This window comes from Cupressus sempervirens, chromosome 1 (assembly GCF_028749045.1).
Source record: "Cupressus sempervirens isolate cs-2001-9-10 chromosome 1, ASM2874904v1, whole genome shotgun sequence".
NCBI classification, from domain to species: Eukaryota; Viridiplantae; Streptophyta; class Pinopsida; order Cupressales; family Cupressaceae; genus Cupressus; species Cupressus sempervirens.
Genome location: NC_143118.1, coordinates 397,633,774 through 397,651,178, shown reverse-complemented (window position 1 = coordinate 397,651,178; position 17,405 = coordinate 397,633,774).

The window sequence follows — 17,405 nt, the reverse complement described above, 5'->3', positions numbered from 1 at the left end:
CTTTGAGAATCCATTCAATCCTAGTGCAATAATAACAAGGCTCTAGAAAAGGATAAGTCAGAGTCAAGTATTATGTACTTAAATATCAGAATATTTCAAACTTGCTAATTTATGTCAAACAATGATATTAGGGTCAGTGGAAGATGAGATATTTTTTAGTGCATTAGGGTTTTTGAAATCAAAGGTCAGAAACAAACTAGACAAAAATTTAGAAACTTTCTTGAGGTTGTTTGTAACTCAATACAATGTTAGAGATTTTCCTTATGATAGGTCATTAGCCATTTGGAATTCCATACATGAAAGACAAGAAATTTGCAACACTTCAAAAGATGGTGGTGCTATTGCTGATTCTGACATAAGTGATGAATTTAGGTCTTAGAGTCAAAATGAAGATGAAGATTTGTTGGATTTTGAATACTCGACTTAGAATGAAGAGGAATCTATTAGCACTAGTCAATTTTAGGATCTGGAGTCCATATGGGATATAGAAGCATCACATTTGAGACTGAGTCAATGAAGTGATTTAGCATTTAGTTATAAGGTATTTATAGCTATACTCTACTTCTTCCATATTCAATCATATTACAATTACAATTTACAAAAATAGAGTTCAAGATTTTTCTTACTCTATTGTTGACATAATGTTACTTTTATTGGCACAACCTAATAGCTTTTTTGTTATCAGCTAAATTAGTCTATTTTATTAATTGTTATCATCATCATTTGAAGCAAATCATGAGGTATATAGCCTTTTAAGAGGAATTGCAAGTGCAAATTTATGGATGCTTGTCATCACTGCTACTGCTAATGAATATAGGGCATTAGCAGCTTCTATTGTTACTAAGGAACATGACATTATTAAACATGGTCTTAACTATAATGCACATCTGTAATGTGTTTATGGAAATAGAAAGGTTTATTTATAATTGTATTTCTTATAAATAAAATAACTTCAAACCAAGCAAGCTGCAAGGAGATTATGGTTCTCAAATTCTATCAAATTAATGTTTATTATAGATCATGGTGAAAGTAGACTTTACAAACAACCTCTCATCCATTAAACTCTCTTAAATGAACCAATACTACTTGTACTATTTTGAACACTTCTTAGATTGAAACCCATGCCGTTGTTTTCCATGAGTAGAAATTCAATTAACAAGTAATAGAGATATATGACCTTCAATATTAGATGAGACTCATGTTCTAGTATGCATTTTTACAGATTTCATCAGTCATACTGATGTAGTGCAAGGCAAGAAAATCCCCAAAGGAGATGAACAAACCCCTAACAAACAACCACATAGCAGGAATACAACAAAAAAGCAACAATAATATAGGATTTGATACCAAATCACAACTCTTTATTCATAGATATAACTGATTACATGCAATATGCTTGGTTGTAAGGCCTTCTAGGTTAGGGCCAACTACAAATAGCAATTATAAAATCAGTTTTGCAAGATCCAACAAGATCAAACTTACAAACCCAATCTCAACTAGTCCAGATACACAACTGGCTAAAAACACCAAGAAGAATCCACACGTATACCCTCAGGTCCACCAAGCAATCCTCTAATTTCTAAGCTGCAGCCCTTGGTCTTCAAAATTCACATCTACCCTTCATCCCCTTCTCAAATTTGGAATGATAACTTCTAAAGAATCCACAAAACTCCTTACTTATACTTAACTAAACCACAAGTCTTCCTAGCTCATTACAAACTAAATTAAATCCTTTACATTAAATATAGGTTGAGCCACAAGTTGGCCACAACACAAATCAAATACCCATACATAAATTAAATACCAAAATTTGGCTCACAGACAACTCGGCATGAATAGAACCAAAACTAATACTAGCACACGACACCAACAGGTTCACTCGGCATCCACTAAGCACTACAGTAACTCAGCACCCACTAGGAGCTACAGTAACTCAGCATCCACTAAGAGCTATAGTAACTTGGCATCCACTAGAGCTATAGTAAATTAGCATTCACTAGAGCTATAGTAACTCAACATCCACTAGAGCTATATTAACTCAGCACCCATTAGAGCTATAGTAACTTGACATCTACTAGAGCTATAGCAACTTCACATCCACTGACTAGCTTGGTAGCAACAAAAAATTGGAAACCACAGACACTCGGCTTCAACATGAAGGATTACAAGAAAGTCTAGGATGCTCCTGCATCAAACACCCCAGGTTCAAAAAGATGTTCTACTAGCTAGAAGAATTGTTGGAATCATGAAATATTTGTCATTAGTGCAAACACTTATTCAATTCTGAATGCTTATCTAGCTTATCACGTATACCAAGCATTCAGTGGTTACCTTATGAGTTCAACAGTTTTCATCGAGCAAAGCAAGGTAAATGAACAACTCAACGTTCACCAAGAAAAGCAAGGTAAATGAAGAACTCAGTGTTCACCGAGAAAAGCAAGGTAAACAAAGAAGTTAGTTTCTACCAAGTGACACTATATCTACCGAGTCACCAATGGTTACCGAGTTCCAAGCAGTGTTGTGTGGCTAGTATGAACCAAGCCTCTACTTCTACCAAATGCATGATGATGCCAAGTAATGTAGTGAATGCCGAGTATCAAAAGGTCACCAAGTCAGCTTGAGGAACCCAAGTTTTCCACCATCTAGCTGACTCAGTAATGTTTTGTTCACATATGTTTTGGCCGACCCTGCAATTGTAAATATTGGGATGGTATATATTTAATGTATGATATCATTTGAAGAAGGGGGAATATATGAAAATACTTGAAGAGATTGATGCTCGCATGTAAAGAAGGTATTGCAAATCAGCAGCAAAGTAAAAAGGGATTCAGCAAGGTCAACATAGGAGCAAAAAAGTTATATCTATCACATTAGGTGATCAATGCAAAATGGATCTTATCAGAAAATAGTTGTAGGAAAATCCACTGCTTCATCCTAATAGGTGAATTAGTTTATAAATCCTTTAACGGGGTAGACTTAACAGTCTTTTTGTAAATCTCCTAACAGAGTGCATACTTCACTGTATGTTTGTAAATCCTCTAACAAGGTGGATCTAGCAGTCCTACTTGCTCCTAACAAGGCAGATTACCAGAAGTGATCATTGTAAGCCTTAATAGGCCAACTTTATACTGCAGTATTGAAGTTTTGTGGGCATCATCCCCACCCTAGTTTTACTTTCTATTTGGAAGGTTTCTAGGTCACCAAATCTCTGTGTACATGTGCAATGAATGTTTGTTCTTTCAGTTATGCAGTAGATTAGACGAATGAATGGTGAATGGTTAAAATGTTGAATTGGTTAAAAGTTGTATAAGTTACTGATTCACCCCTCCCCTCTCAGTAACCTATCTTATCCTGAATATTTCCAACAAAAACATCTTCAGGGATTCAACACATAAACCCCAAATTATGTCTTCACATACATATCCTCCCAATCTTCAACTTGTACACTTGTTCCCTTGTTCTTCTTCTTCCTCTTCACATCCATCTTAGGTGTGTTATAGGTTTTCTTTCCACACTAATCTCCAACCTTCTCAAAATCTACCAACTCAACTCAGCTGCCAATACTCAGGTTCCTCCTACCAAGCTCTTCATTCTGCAAAGGAATCAGGGAAAACTTTCTACCACCTTTCTCAATAGTAACACATTGTTGACACAATCATGCATAACCCTACAATCATACTGCCAAGGCCTACCAAGCAACACATGACAACTATTCATGTCCATAATATCACACAACACTTGATCCTTATACTGCCCAATTTGGAAATCAACAACACATTGCTCCCTTTCTTCCAAAGCATGTTTACCTTGCAACCAATTGATCCTATAAGGATAAGGATGTCTTAATCTCTTCAAACCAAGTTTCTGAACCATCTCCTTAGCAACAAGGTTATCAATACTACCACCATCCACAATCACCTTGCTAACTTTACCACCAGACTTACAACAAGTCTTGAACAAACTAGTCCTTTGACAAGGATCCAATCTCCTCTCACCAACTAGTACTCGCCAAGGTAGCAAACTTTCTCCTTGCTTAGGTTGACTATCTTGAAGTACAACATCATTCACAATAGAAACTATCCTACCAATTGGACATTCAAAAGATCTATGCCCTTCTTTCCCACATATGAAACAATTACCTCTGAACTCACCTCTACCTATCCTCCTTTTCTAATCACCAGGTTTTGGTTCACTTCCAGCACTCGGTTTAGCTTGTGCCAAGCTATCCTGCTTCTCCTTCCCTCTAGCATTACCTTGACTTTTCCTTTTCAACTTATCCTCTACCTTCAAGGTATATTGATAAGCATCCTCAACTAAAGAAATACTCAACATACCAACCTCATCCTAAATATTGAATCTCAAACCATTAATATATCGAGCTACCTTTTCCTTTGACAACTCTCTATGACTAGACCAAATAGTCAACTTGTAGAACTCCTTAATATAATCTTTCATAGTCATATCCTATGGTTTCAGATTCTGCAACCTTTTAAACAACTCCAATTCATAATTAGCAAGAATGAACTTAGCCTTCAACTTAGTTACCATCAATCTCCATCTAGTGATCTTCATTTCACCTTTCTCTTCTCTGTTTGTTTGCAATTCTTTCCACCAAAGTGTAGCATGTCATTTCAACTTAGTTTGTGCCAACCTAACTCTTAGTGGATCCTCAATATCCTCAAGCTCAAATTAGTCTTCCAATTCACCAATCCAATCAATCAAGTCTTCAGGGGTCAAAGTACCTAAGAATTTAGAAACTTCCATCTTATGCTTCAACTTCAACTAAGATCTAGGTCTAGCAAACTAACTAGCCCTAGTTCCAATAGGTCTCTCCACACGATCAATTCTATCCTCACCACTAGATCCATTAGCTTCAAATTATTTAGCAACTTCCTCATAACTACCTTCAGTGCCCACATGCCTAGGTACACCACCTAAAGCACTTACAATTTCAATGATCATGTTACCCTTCATCAATGTAATCTCAAATCTGAACTCCGCTCTTATCTTCTCTAAGATTCTTTCTTCCACAGCATCACTAAGATGATCAATTTCCCTAGAGTCCAATATTCTTGGAGGCATCTTCCAAAAATTTTGTAAACCCAAAGTAATAGATCCACAAAGCCAAAAGATTGAAATTAGCCACTAGATCAACCTTCTCTGCAAATCTCGGTGCAAACTGCCTCAACTTCAGTAATCTATCCACACACTCAGGAACAACCTTTGCTCTAATACCATCTGACGTAGTGCAATGTAGGAGAATCCCCGAAAAAGATGACCAAACTCCCAAAAAAAAATCACACAGTGGAAATACAACAACAAAGCAACAATAATGCAGGATCTGATACCAAATCACAACTCTTTATTCATAGATATAACTGATTACATGCAATATACCTGGCTATAAGGCCTTTTGGGTTAGGGCCAGCTATAAATAGCAATTACAAAATCATTTTTGCAAGATCCAACAAGATCCAACTTACAAACTCAATACCAACTAGTCCAGATACACAACTAGATAAGAACACCAAGAAGAATCCACACCTGTACCATCAAGTCCACCAAGCAATCCTTTGGTTTCTAAGTCATAGCCCTTGCTCTTCAAAATTCACATCTACCCTTCATCCCCTTCTCAAAGTTGGAATGATAACTTCTAAAGACTCCACAAAACCCCTTACTTATACTCAACTAAGCCACAAGTCAACCCAGCTCATTACAAACTAAATTAAATCCCTTACACTAAATATAGGTCAAGCAACAAGTCAGCCAAAACACAAATTAAACATCCATACATAAATTAAATGCCAAAATTTGGCTCACAGACAACTCAATGTGAATAGAACCAAAACTAATATTGGCATTCAACACCAACAGGTTCACTCGACATCCACTAAGAGCTACAGTAACTTGGCACCTGCTAGGAGCTACAGTAACTCAACGTCCACTAAGAGCTACAATAACTCAGTATCCACTAGAGCTACAGTAACTCAACATCCACTAAAGCTATAGTAACTCGACATCCACTAGAGCTATAGTAACTCAACATCCATTAGAGCTATAGTAACTTAGCATCTACTAGAGCTACAACAACTCGACATCCACTGACCAGCTTGGTAGCAACAGAAAATTGGAAACCATAGACACTCGACTTCAACATGCAGGATTGCAAGAAAGCCTAGGATGCTCCTACATCACATACTAAAACAACATTTAAACTAGATATATTTTCTTCTAATAATCCTTTGAATAACTTGAGATGGTGCTCCAAGTTTCTCCTCGTTGTTGTAGCTTGTTGCTTACTTCCCAATGCCAATTCTAGGGCTTAGAAATGCACAAAGAATGGTATTATTATGACAACAAATTTCAAATAGCAAGTGATATCTCTAAGATAGGTTGATAAAGTAAAAAATTGTTGCCACACACTCTTTAGTTATTTATTGTGTTGTTCTCAGCTTAAAAGTGATAAATGAGAACACTTCATAGTTATAGAGAACTTTGCACATAGCAAGAAAAGTCTTCACAAAAATATCCATGCACCAACACACAATATCCTAACGAAGTGATGCCAAAGCTTCAGCAAAGGTCCTCACATAGCTAGCCAATTCAATAATGAAGAACCATAGAATAGAAGATATTAACAACATCAATATTACTAGCAATGAGAATCCTTCACTCATGGCAACATGACATTATTAAACATGGTCTTAACTGCAAATGCACGTCTATAATATGTTTATGGAAATAGAAAGGTTTATTTATAATTGTATTATCCTTATTATGAAAAACTTAATTAGTTTTACCTACTTTGGTTTAGTGTTGGATATTGTAACTAGCCTTCAAACTCCAATACTTCATTGATCTACTCTTTCCAAAGGTTTCTCAATATCCCAAGAACATATATTAACCTTCCAATACATATGCAATCATAACCAACACCTCTATCATGATTTTCCCAAATGTTGATCCACTATTATTGCATGTAACAACAGATAACATGTTGATTTAAGGTCAACTTTGTGGTATGGAGTAGGGTATGTTAGGGACTATTAAAATGGTAAGCTAAAAGATCATAGGATATGCTTTGAATCGTGGCTTCGATATGACTTGAGCTCCACTACCCCATTTATTCTGATACAAACATGTATAGAGCTAACATTTGCATCAATAATGTGTAGTGGTTTCACTGATAGTAAGATATGTGTAAATTAATTTATTGGATTGAACAAATTGAAGAAATAAAGACATTTTTCATAAACATAAGTTCTCTAACATCTAAAATCAGTTGGTATTAAAAATCTTTTATAATTGTAAAGTTCTAAGAATTACATGTAATCTGTCTATGCATCTACAATTTGCACACATGTTTAATATAATTTAAATTCAGATAAGACTTGCAACAATTCTATTTCTTTTTGAGACATCCAAAAAAATTCAATCAAAATCTAGAATATTTTGGCGAACAAAGCCTCAATGTACCAAGCATTATAAATAAGCTATACCTTTTGATAGGACAAAGTGAAGTCTAATATGGACTCTATTCCATATGGTGTTCTTGAATCTAGATGCTAAAATAAATGCTATGTTCCTAAAGTATCAAATCCTCTTACTAAAGATTAACTTGTGCCTTATGAAAGTAATGCTAAGATGAGAAATATAATTACCAATAGTTTGGGTGATAAATAATATTTAAAAGTTATGGGCTCAAAATACACATTTGATTAATTGAAACATCTTGGTAATATTTGAGAATGAATTGTATAATATGAAGCATAATTTTGAATCTCTAATGAATCAATGATGTCAAAATATGAGAACAATGAAGGTTAAATAAAATATGAATTTCATTAAAATGAAGTGGTAAAATGTGTCACTTAACTAAACAATGTATTGAGCAAGTATGCAGTAAGTTGGCCTCTAAGTGTTTTAATAGTGGAATAGTAGGACACTATGCTACTAAATGTCCCTTTTGGGAATATTGGGGTCAATTCCACATCATAACATCACACCTTTATTTTTAATAGTTCACAAATTATCTTACTTGTGTATTCATTTTGTATTACATACATCTAAATATTTTAATAAAAAAATTATTGCATCAATCTTGTTTCTAACCATGTTAGTCTCTAGCCCTTTTAGAGATGGGAGATAGATATACATTTTCTAATTTACTTATTTTGTAAGAATTTATTTTATTGTAATATTATTATTAAATTTAACCATATAATTGCAATGCATATATTTTATGTCTAGCAGTAGCACAATGAATTAATTTGCCCACAAAATTTATGTTTAATTTTGAAATTATTATTATTCGCTAATGTATATATTTTCCATCTAATACAATGAAATGGGCGAAATGATTCACCCAAAAAATTAATATTTTGCTATGATAATTATTTTTTGTTCGCCAATGTATATAATTTTTTTGGTTTTAAAACAACACAATTTGCCCAAATTTTACACATTGTTCGAGAGACTATGAATGATTCGCTAATGGAGATTATTATTTTTCTTTGTAAATTGAATTTTTTCGCCACAAAAATTAATTTTTGTGTCAATTGTTTTACACCTTTCGCCAAGTTTTTACACCTTTTCTAAAGTGGGGGGTTTCTTAAAGTACACCCTACTTTTCCATCAACAAAACATATTCTGGCAACATTACATACCTTTTCTTCTTTCTCCTTCAACGACTTCAACTTATGTTTCACTCCATCCTTGGTCAGAGTGTAAATATTTTCTCACCCATCATGTATAGCATGTTTCTCAAACTTCCATGGCCTACCTAGCAACATATGACATATGTCCATAGGTATGATATCAAATAGTACCTCATCCTGGTAGCTTCCAATCTTGAACTTCACTTAGCACTGCTCATTGACCATGACCTTGTAGTCATCTTACACCCAAGCAATACGGTATGGATGCGGGTGTTTCTATATCTTCAGCTTCAACTTGGTGACCATTATTTATGACACTATATTGTTGGTACTTCCACCATCAATGATCACATCACAACACTTATCTTCACATCAACACCATGTGCGAAACAAGCTCCTTTGATCAGGTTCATTCTCACTGCTTAGTAAGACTCTTCTATTAACTAGGACTTCTCCTCTTTTAGTGTCTTTAGAATGTGAGGATCTGGCATCTTCATCAACATGTGCAACTCTGGCCTAGCCTTCTTTCATTCAATCTATCCTTCCTTGGCACTAGGTACATTCAAATTCTTTATGCCCTTCTTCTCCACAGTGAAAATATTTCCCATAGAAGCCTCCTCTTCTAGATCCTTGTCCTTTGCCTCTTCCAATCTGATCTCTATTGTTTTTCTCATGGAAATGATTGGAATTATTTTCCCTTTCATTCTAACTGCTACTTCCAGCCTCATCCTCATTCTTATGATCATCATTATGGCCTCCATAAGATCATCTACTAGATCTTCCACTACGACCTCTTCTACTATTCTTGTTGTCAAACTTCTTGCTTGGTTTCTCCTCAACTCTTAGGGCAAACTGATATGCCTCCTTAATATCGTTCATTCGAACCAGACTCATCTCGTCTTGATTTCTTGGCCTTAACCTATTAAGATAATAGGCAACTTTCTCCTTATCAGCTTCTGCATGGCCTATTCTAATGAGAACTCAGTAGAACTCTTTGGTATACTCTTGAACAGATTTTCCCACTTGCTTCAACCCTTGAATTTTCTTCAATAGATCAAGCTTATAATCCATGGGAATGAATTATCGCTTCATTTTAGCTATCATTGGATCCCATCTAGTGATTTTGTCCTTTCCCTTTCTATTTTGCTCCAACTTTACCTCCTCCCGCAAGATCTTTGCATGTCCGTTTAGTTTCACCTTCGCAAACTTGACCCTATTAGGATCATCAATATCTTCATACTCAAAGTACTCCTTGATGCAGGAGCATCCAGAGGTATAAGGGCAATCCTGTGTCACCCAAAAAAATGTACTTAGACTTATTTTTTGTTTCATGTGTTTTCATTTTTGGATACCCATTTAGGTCAAGTAAAGGTTCCAACTCTCACAGTTCCACTATTAGTGTTCTGGGTTAGAGTTTTTAATCACCTTGGGATACGTGTAAATGCCAAAAAAATAGGAGTATGTAATTTGTTGGTCTGACTTTTTGTGCAACAGAAGTTTTTGTTAAATTATAGAAAAGTCAAAAATTTATTTTGAAACATAGGTTTTCTAGGTAATCTATCCATAAGAAAAAACTCATGAAAACCCTACGTTCTATCTATTCATTAATTGTCGGGCGCGAAACTTTTAAATTTTCAAATGAGAAGAATATTCTGTCCATTCTAAATTTTCTGTTTCCCTGAGATTCCCTTTTTCTAAATCGTTCTAACCGTCAGATCCAAGCAGATCTACCGCTATCGTTACCTCGCTATGAAAAATTGCATGCTTTTTAAGCCATGCAAGGTAGCGAGTGCTGAGTTTTTTTTACAAGGTGGGACCGCAAAGTGAAGATACGGTGGTCGGATATTGGTTTTCTGAATGATTTATTGTGCAGGTACACGTTGCAACTACCATCCAAACAGGAAAAGGGACCCAGTAAAATATCTGAAAATGGAGCCGGAATGATGATTTTTTTGATGCTTTGCCACCTCGCTTTCAGAAAAATCAGACACTTCACCGTTAGCAAAGTAGCGAGGTCCCGTAAAGTCTGAAGGGGTGGTGACGTTACATTTTTTCGGTGCCTTGACTTCACCAGGTGGCGTGACAAGTCATAAATGCCATTGTCAGAAGCAGTTTAAGTAACAAAAATTATTATCTTCTGCCCCTTACATTTCCCGGTACGGAATTCTTCAAAAACGTCGGATCTCGCTACCTCGCTATCGAAAAAATCAGATACTTCACCGTTAGCGAAGTAGCGAGGCCCCGTAAAAAAGAAAGATCAGCGGCGACCTTTGGTGACGTGGAATGATACTTAGGACTACAATAAATTTTTGACAAGCGCCAGCTATGCAGAGATCTTTGTTTTCATTAATGCCTTTCTGTCCGAATAAGCAAAGAGATCCTGAACGTCAGCTTGGAACAGAATTAACGATCCTCGCTATGTAAAATTGCATATTCTTTAAGCCATGCGACATAGCGAGTATGAATCAGAAGACCCTGCGCAGTTTCCTCACCCTTGATTGAGTATGTGATCAATAGCTGTCGCTTTCTCGCTATGAAGAGTTACAAGGGAGATAATTATAGCGACATAGCGAATATGGCCCACCGCCTTCTTTTCGAGAAAACCTAATGGCATATCATTTGATTGATTTTGAATTAGATCGACGGTTGTCGCTGCTTCGCTATGGCAAGATGCTTATTTTTTATGCATAACGAAGTAGCGACATGCTGACACGTTTCCTCAAATGTCAGTGGGTCCAGATACAAGCGCCATCAAGGAAAGAATGATATACGTGGTAAGTTCTCATTGGGTAAAGTGACTGACATGTCAAATGCAACTCCTAGTTGTTCTTTTCGTATCACATGATCGTAGGATCCTTAAAGATCGACGGCGCAGTTTTAAACACAAAATGTAGTGCCACTCCTTGTATTAATTAGACATAAAAGCATCGTCTGTGAGAAAAAATAGAGTATAATACAGAGAGTTTTCATCAATTTCATCTCACGCGAGCAAAGATTTGAAGCCATCCTTGTGCAGAAGCAATTACTGAAGGAAAGTGTGCCAAAGTCTGGTAGAAATTCTGAAGTTGTCTATTCACAGAAAGTTTGCGGAAATACAGAGGAAAACAAAGAAAAAATTCAAGTAAGTAATACTACCATAATCCTTGTAGGATTTCCAGTTCTATGGAAAATAAGTCCAAGATGCCTCCAAAGAAGGGATTTTCAGGTGCAGTAAATTATTTGGATAGGAATGTGCATGATGATTTGCTTGAGTTGCTTCCTGAGTCTACTGTAGAGACATCACAAGTTAAGAGGTTAACCTCATTGAACCCTAGGCTAAGGGTAGCTGATGGACTTTATGATAAGGGTAATTGGGTTCAGGATGCTCAGACTTCTCAAACTGGTTTGAGTCTGTTCAAAAAATGGTTTGCAGAGAGGAAATTATATGCCCCTCATGCCAATATATGGAATTTTGACCTTGGAAAGCTTGTTGTTCCCAGTGTGTTTATGGATTATGACCTGCTTGAAACTGTAGCGAAAAGCTATGATCCAACCACTAAGGTAGTGAGAAGAATGGATGGTGAGGTTTTGATTACCATCAGTCCAGAAGAAATTAGGAAGGTTTTCGGTCTGGGACCTCTCACCATGTATCATGTGTCCATTAATTTGATAGAGTTAGAAAAAGAATATATGTCCAAAAGGGATATAGTTAGACAAGGTGCATTGAAAGCCCACATAGGTAAGATTGAAAATCTACCAGCAATAACATCATCTTTTAAAGAACCTTTCAAGAAATCATGCTTTAATGACAGGGCAGTAGAAGTATACAGGACCCTGTGCAGAGTCTTCGGAGAGGGTGAAGAAGATTTTATTCCAGTGAGCTTCATGTATATGATCGCCCAAATCTCTTCTTTCGGTGTAGAAATAATTTTTGATTTTGCATCTTACCTGGCTAATGAGATTCACAATGGATTGGTGGGGATTGCAAAGGGCAAGGTGGAAAAGATCTGGGGTCAGTATTCCCTATTGATGCATATGTTTCTTTTTAAGGGGGCTACATTTTTCACTAAAGAAATGGTTTTAAATAGGGAACAAGAGGGGGAGGCACTACCAGTTCAATTGTGGAGTGCAGACATGACTTGGGAGGCAGAAAATGCTAGTTTTGTCAGATTTGATAGGCATTTTGCTTCTAAACTAAGATGCCTCATATTGAGTGATAATCCCAGAATTCCTAAAGCACTAATGCATCTTGTTAGGCCTATGGACAGACCCCACAGTTTAAAAGTGTCACATAATTGGGGAGATATCATCCCATATCCAGTCTCAAATGTCATTAGGGTCTATGATTTCAAAGGGACACCCCATGTACCACCCTATCAGGTACCTTTAAAGGTAGGGGTAGCTGAATTTTTATGGCAGTTGGGAGGAGTGGAGGAAACCTTTTTGCACAAAAGAGGAACAGGATCAATTTTTCCTACTTGCACTATAGCTCATCAGTTTGTAATCACTAAAGAAGGATGGATCTTCCTCTACAAATTTTTGGATCAGTATAAGATGGTAGTATCTCGTGCTCGTTTTTGTGATACAGAAGACTTCTTTAATTCTGCTCTTAGATATAGAATCAAGCTTCGTCCAAGTCAACATGAATTTTATTTCCCTGAAGATATAATAAGGAATGAATATTCTCTCCAGGAACAAGAAACAAAGAAAGAAAAATGGAGAGTCTATTCAAAAGTTTTGGAATTCATTAATTGTTTTGACAAAGATTATAGTCCTCTTAATAATGCTGCAAATAATGCAGATAGGATAAATAAACTCATGAGTACATTTTCAAAAATAATAGAGGTAATGAATGAAAAGAAACAACATTTTATTGATTCTTTTCCAAATAAAACCAGAGAAGTTATGAGGAAATTGGGTTTCACCCCTAACATAGGAGTAGGTCCACTGGTTGTCCGAAAGAGGACAGGATATACTATTATTTGAGAGCAGATGCCCATGGTAAACAAAGAAAAATAGGTAATTGAATCTACTAGTACTGTCCTTGAAGAAAGACCCCCTGAACCTTCTCCCAAAAGAAGAAAAATAACAAGGGAAGAAGAATTCCATGATGAAGGTTACTCACCTTCCCAAACTCCAATGAGAATTGAGGAAGAGCAGCTCACCAATGAGCAAATCGAACAAATGAGGTTGCAAGGAGGAGTTTTTGTCACTCAAGTAGAAATTGATGAAGGGAACCCCCAGGAGTCTCCTGTGCCAAGTTTTGAATTGACTGTAGTAGATTTCAGAGGAAGGGAATTAGACCCTATTTTGGAGCAGGCCAGTCAACAATTTTTGTCTGATAATAGTTTTGTTAAATCTAGGGCTTTTCATCAGTTTGCATGGAGGGAAAACATGCACATTTTTGAACAAAGGTGTAGGGATATGAAAGCAGAACATCCAGAAATGGATGAAGCCTCGATTCAGAATCAAATAAAAGAACAGATGATACAAGAATTCCAAAATATAACCCCTGATGAGGGTAGACAGATGGTGAAGAATGTAGATATTTTATTATTGCCCAATTGGGATATTGCTGATGCATTAATTTTTAATTCTGTATCAAATAATTTAGGATTGCAGGATCCAGATAAAAAGGATTTCTTAGGGACAACATTCAGTAATGATCAAGTTGCCCTTGTTATGTGGTCATTAAGAAGAGGATCCAGGACTACTCCATTGTAGCCTGATGATTCAAGACTAACAGGGAATATCATTGTGAGGAGGGTCGCTGATACTTCAAATGTATAGGCAGCCTACATGAATGTAGACTTTTCTAAATTTTCCTTGGCCACTGCAGAGAGAGAAGAAAAGGAAATGACTGATTTGCAGAATAAGTATGAAATAGTGGTGGATGCCTACAATCAAGAAGTAAAAAAGAGAATTGAGCTGGAAAACAGGGTATCTCAATTGGAGAAGATACTTGGGAAAAGAAAGGTGGGAGAATCCAGTGTGCCTAGAATTACGTACCCTCCACAGTCATTTTTTGGATCAACCCCTATCATTGAAATACCTGACACCCCTGAAAGGCCATAATTCTATACTATAGAGGAATTTGAAGAAGAAAAAATAAAGTTGCATGAGTTGCAGATAAAATTGAGAAATCAATATGAAGAAAAGTTAAAGCAGGGTGTAATATATTTGAGGGATAAAATACAATGGTCAACTTTTTATGATCAGTTGACAAGAATTATAACCTTTTTGGATGAGTTGAATAAAGAAAAGGATAGACTGACTTCCCTGGCACAGAAATGGAGGGAGAGAAATAATGATATTACAATCATATGTATATCTACAATCCAAATGCCTTATCACCAAGTTCAGAAGATTTTTGATTTGTTAAATAAGCTAGAAAATTTTGGTGATAAAAGAGATTCTTTACAGAGAAGATTGACACTCTGTTTTTCCAAATATATTGCTGAAAAATTCACCCTATTTTCTTGTGCTTTAGAATCTGTTGATACATTAAAGGTAAAGGAAAAATGGAATAGGGAGATAGATGAGTTATTCAATGAAAGAATAATAAACATTATGAGTGAGGCTGGCCACTGGTTCTGGGAAAATACAAGTGAAGAGCTAGTAAAAATACAGTTGTTTTATACTGCTATGAAGAAAGAATTTGATGATTTAGAAGAAAGTGCAAATTCTTTAATAAAGATACAAAGAGAGGCTCTAAGTTTTGATTGGCCAGAGGATGATGTTTTTAATAAATGGAAAAGTCAGTTTCTAGAACAAATCTCAGAAGATGATGAGGAAGAAGGTGAAAAAGTAACAATCACCCCCAAAGTTAATACTAAGGACACAGAAACTCCCCAGGTTGAAGTAAATTTACAGATAAATGAAGACAACACATCACTTTCAAACCTCATGGCTACTTATTCCGAGGATGAAGATTGATTGTAAGATCAGATTGTTTTTATTTGTATCTCAACAAATAAGAAGCATAACAGAAAGGGACCCACCAAGAATTGTTTGTTGTAATTAACCTTTCTGTTATTTTGTTCATGTCTTTAGAAGGACACCTGTCATTTGTTTAGCCTGAAGTTTGTTGCATCTCACACTATTTAAGTGAGATCCCAACGCTAAAGAAGGGTCCAAATTCTTTTCTTCTAAGTATTGTGCTTAGTCTAGTTTTTGGTCCAAATTTTGAAGGCAAGTTTGTAATGTGTTTCTCTGTAAAATTTTCTGAAAGTACATGAAGATAGAATGAACTGTGTTTATTTCTAAAGGCTTTTCTGATTTTATTGTAAAAGATGTACCATTTTCAAAGGAAATGAATACAAATTGTGAACTGTCCCCATATCAGTTCTTTCTAAATTTTGTCTCCTACTCAATACTTGGATACCTTGATGTTGTATGAGTAAAAGCCTGTGCAATTGAATGCAATCTAGTTAGGTTGTATATCCATCTATCATTGATGTTAATTCAATGGATTAAGTAACAGCTTTGATGAATGTGATAAGTTTCCTTAAGTATTGAAAAAGATTTTGAATGATAAATTCTGATAAGAATTGCTGATACAATTTGTTGTAAGGCAACAGATTAGATCTTATATTTTGCTATAGACTTTGAAACCCCAATGGATTAGGCACTGATCAAGTTATTTCAGCTGAAAGAGAAGTATCTTACAAATTTTTGTTCAAATACATCATCAACTCAAATTTTACTTTTATTTCCTGTAGATCTTCAAAGTTGGCCAGCACTTGTCTGCATGATATCTTTTTAGCTTCAATTAGCCATTGTTGTTGAAAACGTCTGTAGATCTATAGAAGACTTCTTGGCCATATCTGTTTATGGGATGTGTTTGGCAAGATTAGTAAGAATTATATATATATTTGAGGATTTTAAAATGAGAATCAGAATGAAGCTAAGAATAATCCTCATATAGTTGTTTCATATTTGAACCATCCCTGGGTATACCCACCCTGGTTTTGCAGAGCCAAAAGAGTAGAAAACCATTTGTGGTTTTGTTGAAGTTGGGTCCAAATACCTTACATATGCAATTGTTGATAAGAATAGGCTAGTCTTTAGATTGTGTATGTACTGTCATTCTGGTATTAATCTTTTTGTCGCTTAGTAGTTTTAGTACCATTTAAAATACCAACATAATTGAGCCATCATTTTGGTGAACTAGAAGGTGTAAATTGGTTGGATGATTTACATTGTAATATAGAGCATTCCAAAAAAAGAATCAGGTCAAAAGGCCCCACAGTTTGAAAGTTATCATAGGTTTTTAATTTTTGGAGACATCCTAAGAAGGCTTCAAAGTCAAGTTAGGGGCATTAAATGACCTCAAATAGGGCTGAAAAATGGGGAATGAGAAAAGCTTTTCCCTGGGACTATAGAGTGCTTTGAGAGCTTTCCAAAAATGTTAACGGTTCGTCAATCGGAGCTATGGTTCAAAAGTTATGCCTCCCGAAAGTTCGGTTACCATTTTTGGATTCTTCTAATTTTGTGCCGACTTCTAATGCGACTTCTAGAGCCTTCTATTTGGTCGGTGGATGCCAACTAACACTTTCTAGAATGTATTCCTAATCCTTAACCCTTCGGGGTCTATTTAAGAACATTTTTGGCATTGTAAAAGGCAGTTCAGAGTGGAGTTTGAGAGGAGGTACTAAAAAGAGAAATTATCTCCAGATTTATACTATTGTAAACCCTTAGGGCATGTTTCGAAGTCTATTTTCTCTGTACTAAATGTATTAGCATATTTACATAGTTAATATAATTTTC